At 47.7% G+C, this 21124-nt stretch overlaps 1 protein-coding gene across 3 annotated transcripts in view; it reads left to right on the top strand.

Moving 5' to 3' along the window:
* Positions 1-21124, top strand: part of IFT88 (intraflagellar transport 88) — a 141777-nt gene that overhangs the window by 85620 nt on the left and 35033 nt on the right. The window lies entirely within an intron of this gene.

Raw genomic sequence — 21124 nt, 5'->3', positions numbered from 1 at the left:
TAGAGAACTACAGATCTTCTGTGCAACACATGAGTCAGTGTTAATTTGCCAAAATGGATTAGTATGCTGCTGATTCTTGGAACTCAATCTGGTAGAAATATGTGAGTGTGAAAGTGTCAGAACAGTTGTAAATATGGGAATTTCTTTTATGTGTCTCTTCAACCTTTTGGACTCGCAGATTTAGAGAAAGTGGTCAGTTTGCTTCCATGATGCTGGTATACATGCCCTTGCAGCATTGATGAGGTGGCTCAGGATTGACTTTCAATAGAATTTCCAAAAGGCCCTTTTCTGTTCCGCATCACTTTGCCCCAGTACAAAAAGTAAGGTCCTTAAAGACATGGCTGGGCGAGTTTGGAAGAACTTTACTGGTCGCACAGAGCCCTGACCTCAACCCTATTGCACACCTGGCAACTAGAATGGAGACTGTGAGCTTCTTGTCTGACCTCACAAATACTTTTTTGGATGAATGGGTAAAAATTCCTAGAACACCTCCAAAATCTTTTAAAAATTCTTCTCAAAAGAGTTTAAGGTATTGTAACTGAAAAGCGACCAACTCAACATTTATTTTTTTTTATAATTTCTTTTTAAACATTGAAAATCTCTGAGCAGAGCTGTGTAATGTTGAATACAGACTATTCACCGCTTATATATAGGCCACATGAACAACCACTTCATTCATTCATAGGCTTATGTTTATGTGTACTGCCTGGACTTTTTCGACTCTGCACAAAAACCTTAATCGTTATTATTTCTGGATTAAAGGAAGATAAATAGTAACATACTTTTGTTACAGCCTTTGAATTCAACTATTACATGGAATTTGTCAGCAAGTTGATCCTCGGTCTACTGAACCACCGCCCGACCTGCTCTACCCTCTCCTACTGTATCCTCACCCATCCCCTGTAGACTGTGGGCCCTCGCAGGCAGGGTCCCCTCTCCTTATGTACTTGTGTGTCCCTTGTCTTACACATATTTATTATACTTGTCAATATTTCCCTTTTCACATGTAAAGCGCCATGGAATAAATGGCGCTATATAAATGCATAATAATAATAAATAATAATAATCTTTATTTTTATATAGCGCTAACATTATTCCGCAGCGCTTTACAGTTTGCACACATTATCATCACTGTCCCAGATGGGGCTCACAATCTAAATTTCCTGTCAGTATGTTTTTGGAATGTGGGAAACACGCAAACACGGGGAGAACATACAAACTCTTTGCAGATGTCGCCCTTGCTGGGATTCGAACCCAGGGCTCCAGCGCTGCAAGGCTGCAGTGCTATCCACTGAGCCACCGTGCTGCCCAGGTAATAATAATAATAAGTTGTTGCTATGTAATCTGAAGATAGCAGAAGATAGAGGCTGAAACACAGAATTCAGGGATGTGTCACTTGTCAAAGTGCTGCTGTTGTTTACTAACTGTGACGAGATTAACATTGCCAGAATAGTCTGGCAATGCCCCCTACTGTGATAAGCAGCTCACTGTCTGGACATTGTATACAGAGCCTGGTGTGGGCGGAGTTAGCTGTGGTGTGGGCGGGGGCAGCTTCCTCAGCTCTGCTGCATTCTAAATCTAAAAGCTTTGATTGTGTCAGAACAACTGCACCCAGTAATCTAAGTAATACATCGTTGGATTCATTTTCTCTTTGCCTACGTTACACTGCTCTCAGATGAAGTAGCAAAAACCTGCAGACATTAACTTTAATAAAACTGAAGTGACTCCTTTCTTAACGAATATTACATTCCATGTTCAGGTGAGATGTACACAGGGCTCATTTGTTGTTGGTGCCTTTAGGTTCTTCACAATGTGTGCCAACAAAACTACGTGAGCTTAGTCCTTAGAAGACCATAGTGTACAGAAGTGTATAGTACAGAATAGATACTGTATGTACATTTGTAACACAATGGATATGGAGGAGTAAGGTCCTTTCGAGAACCATGTAAGTAAGAGTAATGTAACAAAGCAAAAGCTTTTAGTTCCTCTTTAGCCTGAAGACAAGGCACCCACCCCACTTCCAAAATTTTTCCTACATACTATCCACCAAGTGTGAGATCCACCGTTATCGCAATTGTAAGTTCTTGCAGTGCGCTATAGCTGAGTGAGTGATTTTCAATGTAAAAAAAAATAATAAGTCATAGTAAAATATAGAAGGTTCTGAAAAACAAAAACCTGGGGAAAATGTATTTTTTGTGTGCCATCCTTGAATCTATAGCCAACTGCAACTCCTTCTTGACATTTGACGTAATGGTAAGTCCTATTATGCAGTGCATTCCCGTAAATAGACGTGCTGGTAAGTCCCAGCGATCACTCAGGCACAGGAGCAGGGCCCGCAGCACCGTGCCTGGAAACTTGGCTTAAACGACTGCACCACCCCCAGCTATTTAATCTTCTAAATGTTCTGATCAATATGGTTGCAGCATTTGGAAGGCAGAGAGATTGAGGAGGCTTCCTCTCCAGTCAAATCGACACCCCCCGCTAAATAATACCTTTTAGGCTATGCTGCTGGCATTACATCAGTATAATACTGACAAGTATAATGTATTGCAATGCATTATTTCCCAACATCCGTGGTGGGGAACGTCCAGCCCGCGGGCCGTATACGGCCCGCCATATCATCCTGTGTGGCCCGCAGCCACTTTCCCTATTTTGTGGCCGCGGACCCTTTTAGGCTGAGTTCACACGTGGCGTTTTTTTCGCGTTTCCGCGGCGGTTTTAACCGCGCGATTTTGCCGAGAAAACGCGAAAAATAAGCATCCCATGCATTCCTATGGCATTCCGCAATGCTGTGCTAATGCTGCGGTTTTTACCGCGGCGGAATCGCTTCGAGGTAAAAAACGCAGCATGCTCATTCCCGCACCCATAGGAATGCATTGTTCCGCTTACTTCCCGCATGTGGCTGTGCACACCATGCGGAAAGTAAGCAGAACATTTCCGGATGGTACCCACGGTCCGGAGGAGAGGAGACTCTCCTCCGGGCTTTGGGTACCATATCCCTGTAAAAAATAGAATTTAAAATAAAAAATATTGTTATTCTCACCTTCCGGCGTCCCGCGCAGCCTTCCCGCCTCTCTCCACGCTCCCGGTCCCAGTAAGCCTTTGCGAAAATGCCCGCGATGGCGTCCGTTCTCACGGGATCGCAAAGTCTCGCGGTCATTTGCGCGACGTCATTGCGAATTACCGCGAGACATCGCGATCCCGCGAGAACGGAAGTCATCGCGGGCATTTTCGCAAAGGATTACTGGGAACGGCTGCGCCGGACGTCGGAAGGTAAGAATAACACCATTTTTTATTTTTTTTTACATTCTATCTTTTACTACTGAGGCTGCATAGGCAGCCTCAGTAGTAAAAAGTTGGTCACACTCTTCAAACACTATGTTTGACGAGTGTGACCAACCTGTCAATGAATTCTCCAAGCGATGCTCCAGATCGCTTGGAAAACGCTAGCATTTTGCAAGCTAAATACGCTTGCAAAATGCTAGTTTTTCCGCGGGAAAATCGCGGGAATTTAAAATGCGATTTTCTCGCGGAATGGAATTCCGGAATTCTCGCGGTAATTTCCGCGAGAGTTCCGGTACGTGTGCACTTAGCCTAAGAGGTGCAGCAGTATTGTGCTCAGCAGGGCCCCATTTGCCCCCCATCATACTCACCTCCTTCAGCTGTGCCTGTGCTGCAGCTCTTATGGTCCTGCTCTTCCTGTGTTAGTGCGCGGTCACGTGGTACCGCTCATTAAGATCATGAATATGGACGCCACTCCCCTCATAGGCGTGGCGCCCATATTCATGAACCTAATGAGCGGTACCACGTGACCGTGCGCTCACACACAAACAGGAAGAAGAAGCAGCAGCAAGGAACGGACCGGAGTCTAACCAAGCCACAGGTGAGCCAGGGGGAGGAGAAAGAGCGGCGGGGTGGCAATGAGCGCTTGGGGGGGTTTAGAATGAGCGTCTGGGGGGGGATGAGCGGAGGGTGCACTGAGGAGACTGGTGCACTGAGGAGATGGCTGCATTGGGAAAACGGGTGCACTGAGGAGATGGCTGCACTAGGGAGATGGGTGCACTGAGGAGATGGGTGCCCTGGGGAAACGGGTGCCCTGAGGAGATGGCTACACTGGGGAAGTGGGTGCACTGAGGAGATGGCTGCACTGGAGAAACGGGTGCACTGAGGAGATGGCTGCACTGGGCAGACGGGTGCACTGAGAAGATGGCTGCACTAGGGAGATAGGTGCACTGAGGAGATGGGTGCCCTGGGGAAACGGGTGCCCTGAGGAGATGGCTACACTGGGGAAACAGGTGCACTGAGGAGATGGCTGCTCTGGGGAAACGGGTGCACTAAGGAGATGGCTGCGCTGGGGAAACGGGTGCACTGAGGAGATGGCTGCGCTGAGGAGATGGCTGCACTGGGGAAAAGGGTGCACTGAGGAGATGGCAGCCCTGGGGTAACGGGTGCACTGAGGAGATGGCTGCACTGGGGAAGCGGGTGCATTGGGGAAACGGGTGCACTGGGGAGATGGCTGCACTGTCGACATAAACTAAATCTTCGAGCACGCCAAAATACTTGGAGGACACCCGAGCATGCTCGGGAAAACCCGATCGAGTACTCTCGCTTATCATTATTAATAATTTTATACGGCCCCCGAACGCTATTATAAAAATCCAAATGGCCCTCGGCAGAAAAAAGGTTCTCCACCCCTGCCCTACATGGAGGGACTAAATAAAAACGTTAAAAAAATTGTAAAAATATTGAAAATAAAAAAATCACACAAAAAATGAAAAAATATTATACCAATAAATACGTATATATATGTAAAAAGCAAAAAGTACACATATTTGGTATCACTGGAACAGCCCAACCTAAAAAACTGTTACAGTAGTTAAACCCTTCAGTGAACACCATAAAAAAAAATCTGGCAAAAAAACTGTACTTTTCCATCATACTGTCGAACAAAAAATGGAATAAAACGCAATCAAAAAGACGAATGCAAATAAAAATGTGAAAGCTGAAAACACCATTCTTGTTTCGCCAAAAACAAGCTGCAGTAAAGCTCAGTGTAACAATAAAAAAAAGTTATAGCTCTCAGAATATAGTGATGCAAAAATAATTTTTTTCTAAAAATTTTTTTTGTATAAAAGCGCAGAAACATAAAAAAATTAAATGTGAGATCACTGTAATGTACTGACATGAGGAACAAAGCTGCCTTATGAATTTTACCACACGTGCAATAGCATAAAAAACACCAAAAAACAATTCCTGAATTGGATTAGAAAGGGTTGATTTGTTCATTCTGCCTCCCAAAAATCGCAGTAAGGCTCGGCTCACTTTTATCCTGTACTCTACGCTGAGCGCTTACATGTTTGGCATTTCTGTAGCGATGAGAGCCCTCTTGCAACTCTCCATAAGCATAAGCTGGGCCCTACAACGGCAGATTTGCAATTTTCACTAAGCAACATCCACTGATGCTTGTTTCTGGAAAGCACCCATGGAGTCAAAATCATCACTACACCTGTAGACAAATTCCCAGAGTGGTCTAATTCCCAAAATGAGGTCACTTGAAGGGGGATTCTGCTATTCTCCTTCGTCTCATTGGGGGACACAGATACTGTGGGTGTATGCTTCTGCCGCTAGGAGGCTGACACTAAGTGAAAAAAAGAGGTTAGCTCCTCCTCCGCAGTATACACCCTCGCCCCTATTGCGGGCGGAAATCAGTTTTTTGCTTAGTGTCATATGGAGGCACACACAGTCTGGATCTCTCCAGACTATTTTTTTCTAGTTTACTATGAAGATGAGACAGGGGCGACGGATCCTAGTGAAAGGGTCCGATCTCCCCAAACCATCAACGGGCGAGCACGCGTTGAGTATCGTCTCCGCGTATACTTTCCCGCACCGAGGGACATATCTGGGACTTTCCCCAGACTTCTATTTTTGTTTGTTATTTTATGAAGATGAGACAGGGGCAACGCATCCTATTGAAAGGATCCGATTTCCCCAAACCATCAACGGGCGAGCACGTGCGAGTATCCCTCCACGTATCCTTTCCCGCGACGTGGGACATTATGCCAGACTTAGTCCTGTCCACCCCTAGGTATTGAAACCATGAGCTTGCACAGAGGCACAAGACTAGTCTGTGCGGCCCCCACTGCTCCACCAACGCTAGACGGCGGTGCTGCAAGGTGGCGGACGGTCCCTCTCCTCACCCCCTGAAGGGGTTAGATGGAGCTAGGGTGCCTGCACCGTCCTATTTTTTATCAAAGACCCCCTCACATACCTGCGCTCAGGCTGAAGAGGATCATCGGTGAGGAGAGGGTCGGGGAGGGCTCCTGCGAAGATTTCGGGCTGGAGCCCACAGCCGCAGCACGCCTCGCGGCGTCCACTAGCCATGCAAGAGAAGGGCTGGATCCGTCAGGACAGGAACGCTGCGCCGGTCAGTAGTGCCATTTTTTGGTGCCGCGCCCCCCCACCCACCCCGGTCGGGTAGGGGAAAAATTGAGGCCGGAGCTAGGCCGCGGCAGGAAGTTCCGCCCTCGGGGCCGCATGTCACTTCCGGCAGCCCGCCCCGCGCTCGGCGGCGGTAAAAATCGAGGCTTCGGAGCACGGGCTAGGCCGCAAAGTGGGAGTAGCGCGCCTAGAGTGATTTTACAGGCTGGTGCGCGCCACAGATGTCGGCGCGCGATTTAAATGAAGCATCCAGGTCGGGGGGCGCAGGACTGGGGTAAGTGCTGCCCGAGAGACCACGCTATAGGGAAAAACGAGGGGCTATCTCTTCCCCATATCCCCAGCAGCGGACAGATAAAGCATGTCCGAAAAAAGCAAAGACGCACACGTTCTTTTACGCGGCATGCATCTCTTGTCGGGCTGCGTTTCCGCGGGGGCGCAGAGCAAGCGTTTATGCGAAGCCTGCGAATCCAAACGCGCCCAGGAGCCCTCCCCTGCGACCGCGACCAATGTGTCAAATCCCCCGGAGTGGGCCCGATTACTGTCACAGTACATGGCGTCGCTTATGAGAGCAATAGAATCCCTTCAAGCCCCAGATAGGGGCAGGGACAGTGTCTCGCCGCCTTTAGAGGGAACCTCCACCTCACAGGAACCTCCGGCCTGCAGGGACCGCCCTCACTCCAGGCAGACCCGGGGGAAACGAATCCACACGGTGTCGCCCAGTCCATCCGGTGCCTTCGGCATCCGTAAGATCTGCTTCTCGCTCCCCGTCACCAGTGGTTGATAGCGAGCAGACCTCAGATTGCGACTCAGACGAGCCCATTGACCTGGACACTCCAGAGTCACGTGAAACAGTGGACAGCCTCATAGAAGCCATCAATCAGACCCTGGGGATTGAGGATGATACCGCAGCAGCTACAGGGCATAAAGTGGCATGTAAACGAGTGAAGTGGCCGCACAGAACTTTTTCCTCTCACCCTGAGTTTGAGGACATAGTGCAGCGGCACAGAGAACGTCCAAAACTGCGTTTTTCTCGGGTTAAAAGGCACTCGAAACGCGTTATCCGTTTGCTCCGGACCTCCGTAAACAATGGATGGAATCCCCGATAGTGGATCCTACGGTTTCACGCCTGGCCACTAAAACCCTGTTATCTGTCCCTAGGGTTTCCTCGATTAAAGATCCCATGGACTGCCTTATTGAGAGCCTAGCTCGTTCAGTATATGAGGCGTCGGGGTCTGCACTCGCTCCCTCGTTCGCAGCAACTTGGGTAGCCAAGGCTATGATATCATAGTCAGAAACATTAAACAAGGTCGCGCAGTAGCAGGATCTACCTGCAGAGATCTCGGAGGTCACATGTCAGATAACGATAGCCGGAGATTATGTAATGAATGCGTCTTTGGATGCGGCCAATTGTTCAGCACTTGCTGCCGCTAATGCAATCTCTATCTGAAGAGCCCTATGGTTGAGGACATGGCGGGCCGATTCTACTTCCAAGAAGTCCTTGACTTCCCTGCCTTATCAGTGCGGCCGCTTATTTTTGGATCAACTTATCTCCGACTCCACAGGAGGAAAGAGCGGGTTTCTCCCTCAACAGAAGGTTAAATCGTTTTTTCGTCACCCGGTTCAGGCACGTTTTCGGGCCTTTCGCAGTGCCACCGGCCATTCTAGGCCGGGCGTGACGGCATTGGTCAGGTGGCGGCTGCTAAGCAGCCTGAGTCTGGTCCGGGACCCAAATAGGAGACCGGTCCGGGGTCATGCGTTAAAAGACTCCGAGTGGACTACGGGGCCCAATTCTGCCACCTCAGGCCGCCCCAACCAGGATAGGGAGCGGCAGGTCATATAGAGCCAACCCATTGGGGAGAATGCGTGCTCAACAGGCCAGATCGAGGGGACCCAGATCCTAAGGATCATCGGCCAGATGACTCGAGGTCTTTACCAGACGACACCAGCAAAGTGGGCGGCCGCCTACTCTGTTTTCACCACGTCTGAGCCAACATCGCTCACGACGCATGGGTAAAAGAATTGGTGTCCTCAGGTTGCAAAATAGAATTTGTCAGATACCCTACAAGATGGTTTTTTCTTTCCCGGCTTCCCAGGGTGGATACCCTGGTAAGGGCTCTATTAGGAGCCATCAAGTCGCTCCTGCACAACGGAGTCATTGTTCCAGTGCCGGAACACGGAAGAGCTCAGGGGTTCTATTCCAACCTTTTTGCGGTTCCCAAAAAGGACGGGTCTGTCAGGCCTGTTTTGGACCTAAAGCTTCTGAACAAATTCATCAGGATCAGACATTTCCGGATGGAGTCTCTCCGTTTAGTCATAGCGGTCATGGAGCAGTGAGAATACTTGGCCTCAATTGACAGCCAGGACGCATTTCTGCATATTCCCATTTTTTCCTCCTCATCAGAGGCGGTTACGCTTCGCCATCAGCGTTCAGCATTTTCAGTTCGTAGCGCTACCCTTCGGGCTAGTCACGGCTCCCAGAGTGTTCACAAAGGTTATGGTAATTGTCAGGGCCACACTGCATTCTCAAGGCATAGTCGTCTTGCCTTATCTGGACGACCTTTTGGTCAAGGGCCCGTCAATACGGGCATGTGAGGAAGGTGTCAACATCACGCTAGATACTCTTGCCGCTTAGATGGTTGGTCAATGCAAAGAAATCATCCCTTGTGCCAGCTCAGAGGATCTCCTTCCTAGGAATGATCTTCGACACTTGCTGAGGGTTGATAATTCTCCCTCAGGAAAAGGTGCTAGTCTCCGGCAGGGAGTCCGGACACTACGCCAACCAGTCCCTCATACCATCCGATCCGCGATAAGGATCCTAGAGAAAACGGTGGCAGCCATACCTTTCGTCTAGTTCCATCCTTCACCCCCTGCAGCACGCCTCGTGTCAGCCTGGGACAAGAATCCTTTCACGCTCAATCGGCGGTGCATACTGTCCTCTCAAGTCAGGCAGTCGCTCGGATGGTGGATAACCAGTTCCTCTCTGGCCTAGGGGAAACCTTTCCCCCCATGTCATGGGCTGATAATGACAATCGACGTCAGTCTCCTCGGTTGGGGAGCGGTGTTTCGCCGCCACACAACCCAGAAATGATGGTCGCCACAGGAGGCACGCCTCCCGATCAACTTATTGGGGATACGAGCAATTTGGCTGGCTCTGCAGAAGTTTCATCACTTTCTAGCAGGCCGCCCCGTCCGGATTCCATCGGACATCGCCACGGCGGTGGTTTACATTATTCGTCAGGTGGGCACCTGCAACAGAACAACCATGCGCGAGGTGGAGCACGTTCTTCAGTGGGCCGAAGCAAACCACTTGGTGATTTCGGCTGTCCACATCCCGGGCGTGGAAAATTGGGCGGCAGACTTCCTCAGCCGGCAGGGTCTTGCATCCGGAGAGTGGTCTCTACATCCCGAAGTTCTTCAACAGATTTGTCAACTGTGGGGAGCTCCGGATGTGGACCTGATGGCTTCCAGAGTGAATGCCAAGGTGCCCACACATGTCGCTCGGGCCAGGGACCCGCAGGCATTCGCTGTGGACGCGTTGGTTCTGCCATGGAACCATTTTCACCTCCCATATCTATTTCCCCCACTGCCACTACTCCCGAGAGTCAGCAAAGGGATCAAGACGGAAGGGGGGCCGGCGATTCTGCTGGCCCCAGACTGGCCCCGTCAAGTGTGGTACGCAGATCTAAGGCAGCTGCTCACCGACTTCCTGGGCGCCTGCTAGAGTGCCCAGATCTACCGTCTCAAGGGCCAATTTGCCACCCGAACTCAGGGACCCTGTGTTTGACGGCAGGGCCGTTGAATCTTGGATTCTAACCCAGGCAGGGTTCGGGAGCAAGGTGGTCGCTACAACGATTAGCGCCCAGAGGCATGCTTCAGCATGAATTTACCACCACACCTGGAAGGTGTTCTTTGCTTGATGTCGAGGCCGCTGTGTTTCTCCGCTAAGATTCTCGATCTCCAACATCTTGGTTTTTCTCCAGTCGGGCTCAGAGAGCCCGGATAGCTCAGTCGGTAGAGCATTAGACTCGGGCTTTGCCCCAGGTTTCCGCAGGAAACAAATGTCTGCCTTATCCGGCCTGTTCCAGTGCAGGGTTGCTACCAATTTGCAGGTGAAAACTTTTCATCCGGAGAGTGTCCCACTTGATACCTCCCTATATGGCGCCGAAGGACGCATGGGTTCTAAACATGGTCCTAAGTGTTCTGCAGAAAGCTCCATTGGAACCGCTTCAGGATATCGCTTTGAGGTACCTTTCCTGGAAAGTTGTTCCCCTAGTGGCCATCACTTCCATCAGGCGGGTTTCAGAGCTGGCGGCTCTATCCTGCTGAGCTCCGTTCCTCACTTTCCATAGGTATAAGGTGGTCCTCAGACCAGCCCCTCCTTTTCTGCCGAAGGTCGTGTCCTCTTTTTCACATCAATGAAGATGTTGTTTTGCCTTCATTTTGTTCAGCACCGGTGCACCGTGTGGAAGAAGGCTCTTCACACGTTAGACCTGGTAAGAGCCCTCCGGAGGTACGTGTCGCGGACGGCACCCTTTACTCAGACGGACACGCTGTTCGTGCTCCCTGAAGAACGCAGGAAGGGACTCGCCTCAAAGTCGACCATAGCCAGATGGATTCGTTTGACTATTCAGGAGTCCTACTGCATTAGAGGCACGCCGATTCCAGCAGGGATCAGAGCGCTCTCTACCCGGGCGGTGGGCGCCTCTTGGGCGCTTCGGCATCAGGCTTGACGGAACAGGTTTGCAAGGCCAGCCTGCACACATTTGCCAAACATAATATCCATGCTCAGGCCTCAGCGGATGCAAGCCTGGGTAGAAGGATTCTCCAAGCAACGGTGGCGCACCTTTAAACAGGAGGTGCATGTAGCTTGGTTCGGTTAGTCAATCTCCCACCCAGGGACTGCTTTAGGACGTCCCACAGTATCTGTGTCCCCCAATGAGACGAAGGAGAAACATGGATTTTTGTGAGTACTCACCGTAAAATCCTTTTCTCCGAGACGCTCATTGCGGGACACAGCACCCACCCTATTAGCTAGTTGGCTCTTGTTTAAATGAATATGTGTTTACTTATTTGATATAAGGGTGGTGTTTTCCTTTGGACATGTTGTACCTGTATTAAGGCTGATTTGTTGTCCTCCTACTGCTTTGGCACCAAACTGATTTTCGCCCGCAATAGGGGCGAGGGTGTATACTGCGGAGGAGCTAACCTCTTTTTTTCACTTAGTGGCAGAAGCATACACCCACAGTATCTGTGTCCCCCAATGAGCGTCTCGGGGAAAAGGATTTTACGGTGAGTACTCACAAAAATCCATGTTTTTGGCACTCTGTATATGGAGTCCACAAACTATTCAATGAAAATTTGTTCTCAAAGATTCAAATAGTGCTCCTTCCCTTCTGAGTCTCACCATGTGGCTAATCAGTACTGTGCAGCTACTATGGAATATTGTCACATTGGTGCCATTTTTACCCTTTTCCCTGTGTGAAAATGTAAATCTGTGGCTAAAACAATGTTTGGAAAATCTGTTATTTTTTTTTTCACTGCCCAATGATATAACATTTTGTGACACACTCATGGTATTCATATGATCACTGCACCCTTAAATGAATTAAGTGAGAGGTGTAGTTTGTTAAATGGGGTCATTTATTGGGGTGTTCTGCTGTTCTGGCATCTCAGGGGCTCTTCCAGAGAGTCATGGCATCCGCAAACGGTAACTGCAAAACCTGCATATGATATGGTGCTTTTTCCACTGTCCCTGAAAAGTATTTCCTGAGTACAAGGGTATTGGCCCGCTCAGGAGAAATTGCACAACAAATTGTGTGGTCCATTTTTTCCTATTAATTAGCCCTTATAAAATTGAAAACGTTGGAGTTAAAACAACATTTTAGTGGTAAAAATGTAATTAGTTTTTCTTCACCGCCCAATTTTATAAATTATAATGTGATGTCAACATGCTCACTGCACCCCTAGATTAATTCATTGGAGGGTGTAGTTTGTAAAGTGGGGTCACTTATGGAGGGGTTCTGTTATTCTGGCACCTCAAAGGCTCTGCCCATATGACATGGCACACTCAAACCATTCCAGCAAATTCTGAACTCCAATATGGCACTTCTTCACTTCTGAGCTTTGCACTGAGCCTCAAAAGTATGTTTTAACCACATATGGGTTATTGGTGTGCTCGGGAGAATTTGCGTAACAAATACTACTGTACTGTTAATTTTCTTATTATCCCTTTTGAAAATTAAAAATTTTAGTGGAAAAAAATGGCTATTTTCCATTTATCAGCCCAATGTTATACAATTCTGTGAATCACTTTATGGGTAAAAATGCTCATTACACCCCTAAGTGAATTCTTCGAGAGGTGTAGTTTCCAAAATTGGGGTTACTTGAAGATGTAGTCGGGACCACAACAGGACATTTATTCTCCCTCCTTCCCCAGACTAATATCCCTTCTCTCTCTACTACTCCTTCCCAGATTACTACTCTTCACCACGGATCCATTTTGGTTGGGGGGCTCCTCCAGATCCCTTGCTCATTTTGGGCCCAGCAGTTTGTGGGTTTTGGCTACGTTCGCAGCCGATGCCCTTTGCAAGGTGAATGTTAAATCTCCTTTTTAGCTGGCCTGGTTTTGGCACCTTTTCACCGTTCACCTCCCTGGGCCCCGCAACTTCCTCCCCGCATTGTCATCATCATTATCTGCTGCCGGCCGCATTCCGACACCACCACAGGAGAAATGGGATACATCCTCGACACGGATGTCCTCTGCCGACCGCGCTCGCGGTGCCAGCCACATCCTCCTGACGTCCCCTTTGGAGACGGGTCTTCAGGGTCTTCGTCTGTTTGGAACCAGACTGAATCGGATCATCTGTGACGCTACCAAAGGGAAGTGTACCTCTCTTACCCAGCACACAAACAAGCGTCTCCCCACCAGAAAATGCAATCCTTTCTTCAATTTTCGTCCTCTGGTGTTTCCAACCACTGGGATCGCTCCCCTTCACAGCAGGATGCTTATAAGAGCTCGATATATTCATTTTCTTATGGTACAGTCTGTTTTTTAAAATGATCCCCAAAAAGTAAAAGAGGAGACCCTCCAAGCCGGCTACTTCCTAGCGACCACGTAGCCATCAAAGCAAGCTCTCTCGAGCCAGGTCAAACAAATTTTCTTCCGCATGACTGGTTGCTCCCTTGCTGGTTTCTGGATTCTTCAATCCAGCATCCTTCTGCCTTTTCCTGCTCAGGAGCGTTTTTCAGGTTTCTACTCAAATCTATTTGTGGTTCCAAAAAAGGATGGTTCTGTCTGCCTTAGTATCCTGGACCACAAGCTCCTGAACAAGCAAGTGTGACTTTGCCACTTCATGATGGAGTCCCTCCATTCAGTGATTGCTACTATGAAACCACAAAATTCATCTGTTCTGTGGACATTCAAGATGCTTCCCTTCATTTCCCAATCTGCAAATCTCATTAGAGGTTCCTTCGCTTCACGTCTGCCCCAAGGGTCTTCACGAAGTTCATTGACCTCTTCACCACAGGGGAATCCTGGTTATCCCTTACCTGGACAACTTCTGACCACAGCTTCGTTGTACTGGGATTGCTGCGACAGCCTCCACTTAACTCTCGACACGCTATCTCACCTGGGTTGCCTCAGCAACACAGCGAAGCAGTCTCTGATTCCAGCCCCGTGCCTAGTTTTCCTAGGCATGTTTTTCCATACCACATGAGCCAGAATCTTTCTTGCCGAAGATAATGTCTCCTCCTTCTCGAGATTCATTGTTTCAGACGCCCATCTCCACGTCTTCTTCGGATCTGCATGAGTGTGCTGTGCAAGATGGTTGCGTTGGTGGAGGCGGTTTTGTCATGGGAAACAATGGGAAAACAGGCGATAAGGAACCTGGGCCCCTGAACTGCCCCTCAGGCTAAAGGTACTGTCACACTTAGCGATGTACCAGCGATCCCGACCAGCGATATGACGCGGTCAGGATCGCTGGTACATCGCTAAGTGGTCGCTAGTGAGCTGCCACACAGGCAGATCTCACCAGCGACATCGCTGGAGACGGGGGGTCGCTACTTACCTGTCACACCAGGCGATCCTGCGTCCTCCCGCCCGGCTCCACTCGTTGCTCGTCGTCACAGCAGGAAGCTGACGACGAGAAACGGTCCAGGACGTTCTCGCGCGATCAGCGATAACCAGCGGGGGAGCCGGTCGTAGGTAAGTATCAGACACAGCGATATCGCTAGCAATATCGCTATAACGTCACAAGTTATAGCGATATTGCTAGCGATATCGCTTAGTGTGACATGCCCTTAAGGGTGCCCTGACTTTCCTTAACTCAGAGGTACCCTGGATGGTAGGGAGGTCTGAGTCTCTGACCTGTCCCTACCTCCTGGCCAGCCCTGAGCTAACCCCCAACTCAGGAGGTGAACCGTAAGAGAAACCACAGATAAAGACTGACAGGGATAAACAAAACTGCACCCGCAACGCAAACTATCAGGACGACACAATATGTGTGTAGGGGAAAACAAAATACAGAATAGGGAAATGAACAAACAGCAAAGTGTATGTTTTAAAAGAACATGGCACTCAAATGGCAAATGGAATAAATCCTTTGTTTTATTTGCATCCAGATTATATGTAAACGTTTTCGATCCGATAATGGATCTTCATCAGAACTTCTCTGAATTTAACATATATAAGGAGAGGTAATGCGCTTGGTATAGTGACCCAAGTCACTTTTTTTGTGGCGCTGCTTCCTCTAGCCAGGGCATCCTCCATTTCAGCGGGCACACCGCGGGTTTCTTGGCATCCTCCACTTCAGCGATCACACCGCAGGTCATTTAGGCTAGAGGAAGCAGCGCCACAAAAAAAGTGACTTGGGTCACTATACCAAGCGCATTACCTCTCCTTATATATGTTAAATTCAGAGAAGTTCTGATGAAGATCCATTATCGGATCGAAAACGTTTACATATAATCTGGATGCAAATAAAACAAAGGATTTATTCCATTTGCCATTTGAGTGCCAAGTTCTTTTATAATATTACGTGGGCTGGAGACCCTACTTGTGCACCTACTACCATTCAACTGAAGAGTGCCTTGTTGCTTCTGTTACGTGAAACAGCAAAGTGTAGTTCACTAGACTCCAAATTAAGATTTGAGTATCAACAGCTACTCTAAAACAGGACCGGTATGCAAGAGGCATGCAAATGCTATAGTCGGCATCGAGGAATGTTCTGAGCCACACTTAAAGGGAGAAAGCATTCCCAGCAACCTCAGCCACTAATCAAAAAGTTAACTCCTGCCAAGCTGAACATCAGTGAACAAAACACCCAACCCCCAAACTCAGGCTGAGCAACAGGAAGGTCTAAAGCCCCCGTCACACAAGATTTGTGACGCAACAGCGATCTCACCAGCGAGATCGCTGTGTGTGACACTTATCAGTGACTGGCCCCCCTGCTGGGTATCGCTGATCGTCCTTGAATGGCCAGGACATTCTTTTGATCGCTGGTCTCCCGCTGGCCAGCACGCAACGCTGCGTGTGGCAGGCGGGAGATCAGCGAGCTGGAGATGGTAACCAAGGTAAACATCGGGTTTCTAAGCGGCGCTTAGAAACCCGATGTTTACCTTGGTTACCAGCTCCCTGCACCAGCACGCTGGTATCTAACGTACACTGCGGGTAACTAAGCCACGTGCGTCGCTTGTTACCCGCGTGTCGCTGTCCTAATCACTGATGAGATCTGCCCGTTTGGCAGCTCACCAGCGATCATGTAGCGACACACCAGCGATCCTAACAAGTTCATATCGTTGTCGGGATCGCTGGTGAGTCGCTATGTGTGACGGGGCCCTAAGACTGCACAACAGACTCCCCAGTGTGAACAGACTCCGAAGCCGGCATGGCAGGTTTCCTTTGTGCAGTTTCACACGATGAGGTTTCTGTCTTATAGGCCCCTCAAAGTCACTTCAAATATGGTTTTGTCAATTTTCTTGAAAAAATGAGAAATTGCTGATTAACTTTTAACCTTTCTAACAAAAAAAGTTTAGAAAATGATGCTGATGTAAAGCAGACATGTGGTAAATGTTATTATCGGTTTTATGTGGTATACAGTTGTGCTCAAAAGTTTACGTACCCCGTCACAATTTTTGCTTTCTTGGCTTTTTTTCAGAGAATATGAATGATAGCACCAAAACTTTTCTCCACTCATGGCTATGGTGGGGGAAGCCATTTAGTGTCAAACTACTGTGTCTTCTCTTTTTAAATCACAATGACAACCCAAAACATCTAAATGACACTGATCAAAAGTTCACATGCCCCATTTCTTAATAGCTTGTATTGCCCCCTCTAACATCATTGACAGCTTAAAGTCTTTTGTGGTAGTTGTGGATGAGGTTCTTTATTTTCTCAGATGATAAAGCTGCCCACTCTTCTTGTCAAAAACCCTCCAGTTCCTGTAAATTCCTGGGCTGGCTAGCATGAACTGCGCGCTTGAGATCTCCCCAGAGTGGCTCAATGATATTAAGGTCAGGAGACTGAGATGGCCACTCCAGAACTTTGTTCTGCTGTAGCCAATGACAGGTCGACTTGGCCTTGTGTTTTGAGATCGTTGTCATGTTGGAACGTCCAAGTACATCCCATGCGCAGCTTCCGTGCTGATGATTGAAAATTTGCCTCCAGTATTTGCTGATAGCGTGCTGCATTCATCTTTCCTTCAACTTGTTGACCTCTCTCCAAATGTAACGTTTATGGTTGTGTCCAAAAAGTTTAATTTTGGTCTCATCACTCCAAATTACCTTGTTCTAGAAGTTTTGGGGCTTGTCTCTGTGCTGTTGTAGGCTAGATAGTTTGTGGCATGTGCGCAATGGCTTTCTTTTGGCGACTCGACCATGCAGCCCATTTTTCGTCAAGTGCCTCCTTATTGTACATCTTAAAATGGCCACACCACTAGTCTTACAGAGAGGCCAGTATTTCAGCTGATGTTATTTGTGGGTTTTTCTTTGCAACCCGAACAATTGGCATGGCAGTTGTGGACGAAATTTTTGTTTGTCTACCTGACCGTGGTTTTGTTTTTACAGAGCCCCTGATTTTCCATTTGTTAAAGGGAATCTGTCACCTATTTTTGGGCCTATAAGCTGCCGGCACCGCCATCAGGGGCTTATCTGCAGCATTACAGAATGCTGTAGATATGCCCCCGATGTAACCTGAAAGAGAAGAAAAATGAGTTATATTATACTCACCCAGGGGTGGTCTGGGAAGAGGTCCAGCGCCTGCGCACTGCAGTACTCTGCTCTGCCTGCGCTGGAGTCGGGACTTGAAGCAAAATAGAGGACGTCACCGTTAGAAGATGGGAGGCGCTGGACCGCGACACCCATCTGACCAAAACCGGACCGCCCCTGGGTGAGTATAATATAACTCATTTTTCTTCTCTTTCAGAGATGCTGCAGATAAGCCCCTGATGGCGGGTGCCGGCAGCTTATAGGCCCAAAAATAGGTGACAGATTCCCTTTAATCACAGTTTGAACGCTGCTGAATGGCATTATCAATTCCTTGGATATTTTTTGTATCCCTTTCCTGTTTTGTACAGTTCAACTACCTTTTCCCGTGAATCCATTGACAATTCTTTTCCTTTCCCCATGAATCACAATCCAGAAACGTCAGTGGCGGGATGAAAGATGCAAGATCTGTCTTGATCCCAGAAATTCACTCAGCTTTTATGCACACACACTGATTATAAGCAAACAGGTCACAGTTGAGGATGTTACCTTTAGTAGCCATTCAAAGCCATTTGTGTCAAATTCTGTGCATGTTATCAGGCCCAAATAACCAGGGTATGTAAACTTTTGATCAGGGTCATTTGGATGTTTTGGGTTGTCATTATGATTTAAAAGAGAAAACACAGTAGTTTGACAATAAATGGCTTCACCCAACCACTAACCATGAGTGGAGAAAAAGTTTTGGTGTTATCATTCATATTCTCTGAAAACATGCCAAGAAAGCAAAAATTGTGCCGTGGTATGTAAACTTTTGAGCACAACTGTATCTTTCTGGTTTAAGGGCATAAAAATGCAAAGTTTGAAAATTGCAAAATTTTCGCATTTTTGTCAAGTTTTTGATATTTTCATAAATAATTGCAAATCATATTGACCAAAATTTAACTATAACATGAAGTACAAGGTGTCATGAAAAAAAAAAAAAACATTCTCGAATCTCTGGGATTCTTTGAAGCATTCCAGAGTTATTACAACATAAAGTGTAAAATTTGGCCTCGTCAGGAAGGTAAAAACAGGCTCGGGGGTGAATAGGTTACAATTATTTATTTTTTTTTTTTTAACCTTAGAGTGACTTAAGGGTACTGTCACACTTAGCGATGTACCAGCGATCCCGACCAGCGATATGACGCGGTCAGGATCGCTAAGTGGTCGCTAGTGAGCTGCCACACAGGCAGATCTCACCAGCGACATCGCAGGGGTCGGGGGTTGCTACTTACCTGTCAGACGAGGCGATCCTGACGTTCTCCCACCCGCGTCCACGCATCGCTTGTCGTCACAGCAGGAAGCTGACGACGAGAAACGGTCCAGGACGTTCTCGCGCGATCAGCGATAACCAGCGGGGGAGCGGTCGTAGGTAAGTATCAGACACAGCGATATCGCTAGCAATATCGCTATAGCGTCACAAAAACCAGTGACGTTATAGCGATATTGCTAGCGATATCGCTTAGTGTGACAGGCCCTTAAGAATTGTAGCCTATCTGACTGCAGACTTGTGAATCCTCTCATTGTGTGCATTGTGCGCTGTGAGGATTCTCTGGCCTCGGGCGGATGACTGCAGTTGCATACATGAGGTCAAGTGCTGACTAGGCGTGTGTGGTCTCGCCCAATTCAAGTGCATTGACCGAGGCTGGACATGTCTAATCATAAAGTGGGCTGAAGTATGCAACGCGCATGCTTGCAGTCACATGACTGCCAGAGCCGGCACCAGAAAATCCTCACAATGCTCAAAGTGTTGAATCACAATTATGCTGTCACATAGGCTACAAGTTTGCAGTCACTTTAAGGCCGGACAACCCCTTTTAAGTGTGGCAAAATTCTTAGGAGATGCGCACATTTTGCAAATCTTTGGACGGGCATCTTGTGTAGGCAAGAAAGCTAAATCTGAGCTAGCATACAGTAGATTCTGGTTACAATGTGTGCGGTGCTGCGAGAGCTCCATTTCCCCAAACCACCGTCCATATACGCCGAGCGCCACCATGATCAAATGCGGATGTCAGCTCTATATGCTAGCACCCATCATGGGCGTTTAACCCCTCTGATAGTGCTGTGAATAATGACAACGATATCAATGAGCATTGCAGAGATGGATGGAACTCACATCGGCACAACGCGATTGCGATCTCGTCATGCCGATGGTCTCCATGGTGACCTGAGCAGGAGCTCACACGCCTCTTCCCTGCCTGCGATGCACAGATTTAATACCCTGCAATGCAAAAGCATTGTAAAGTATTAGATCAGCGATCAAGACAGGGAAAGTTCATGTCCCATCCTGGAACAATGTTAAAAAAAAAACAAACTTGTTAAAAATTGTAAAATATTTTTTTAAAAAATCACAAAATTTTGTAACTCTGAGTAACTCTGCTGCCTCATTATAGTGAGTGCCTCCCTTAGGGGTTTTATCTGAATCACGTCACTTGGAGATTTATATGTAAGCCCTGGTGTAAGTGCTCATCATAGAGTACTGGATAAATGTGATCCTAAGTGTTATGTAAAATGTTCCCAACAAAAGCGCCAACTCAATCCACAATAAAAGCCAGTCCCCACCCAGGTCCGTCGTCTGTTAATGGAAATACAATGACTACATTGGTGACTACCATGTCCCGGGTCTACAATGGCAGTTTTCAATTTTCACTCCGCAACATCCACTGCTGTTTCTGGAAAACACCATAGCGTCAAAATTGTCACTACACCTGTAGATAAATTCCCAAAGGGGTATAATTTCCAAAATGGGGTCACTTGAGGTGGGATTCTGCTCTTCTAGCACTTAGGGTTTCTGTGTATAGAGTCCTCAAACTATTCTAGGAAAATCTGCGCTCCAGGAGGCAAATAACCCTCCCTCCCTCTTGAGTCTCGCCATCTGTCTAAGCAGTACTGTACAGCCACATATTCCTACATTCAGCAGAAATTGGGGGACAAATTTTAGTGCCGTTTTTACCCATTTCCCAGTGTGAAAATGTAAAATCTGGGGCTAAAACTAAATTTTAGTGGTAAAAACGTATAGTATAAAATTCACAAATTGTCATTTAGTATCAAATTCTGTGACACACCTGTGGTGTCAATATGATCATTGCACCTCAGGGGCTCTGACAAAGTGACATGACATGCTCAAACAAGTCCAGCCAAATCTAAACTCCAGTTTTCCACTTCTTCCCTTCTGAGCTTTGCACTGTGCCTCAAAAGAGGTTTCGACCTCATATGGGTACTCAGGACAGTTTTCACAACAAATTTTGGGGTCCATTTTCTCCTGCTTGCCTTGTAAAAATGAAAAAAAAACTTGGGGCTAAAACAACAATTTTGTGGGAAATATTTATTTTTATTTTCACAGATCAACGATTTAAAATTTTGTGAAGCATCTGGGGGTACAATGTGCTCACCACATATCTAGATAAATTCCTTGAGGGTTCTAGTTTCCATAATGGGGTCACTTGCG

This window comes from Dendrobates tinctorius, unplaced genomic scaffold (genome assembly GCF_039654945.1).
Source record: "Dendrobates tinctorius isolate UK_male_01 unplaced genomic scaffold, ASM3965494v1 ptg000075l, whole genome shotgun sequence".
Taxonomy (NCBI): Eukaryota; Metazoa; Chordata; class Amphibia; order Anura; family Dendrobatidae; genus Dendrobates; species Dendrobates tinctorius.
The sequence above is the reverse complement of the archived record's forward strand: the minus strand, read 5'-3'. Positions and strand labels throughout refer to the sequence as shown.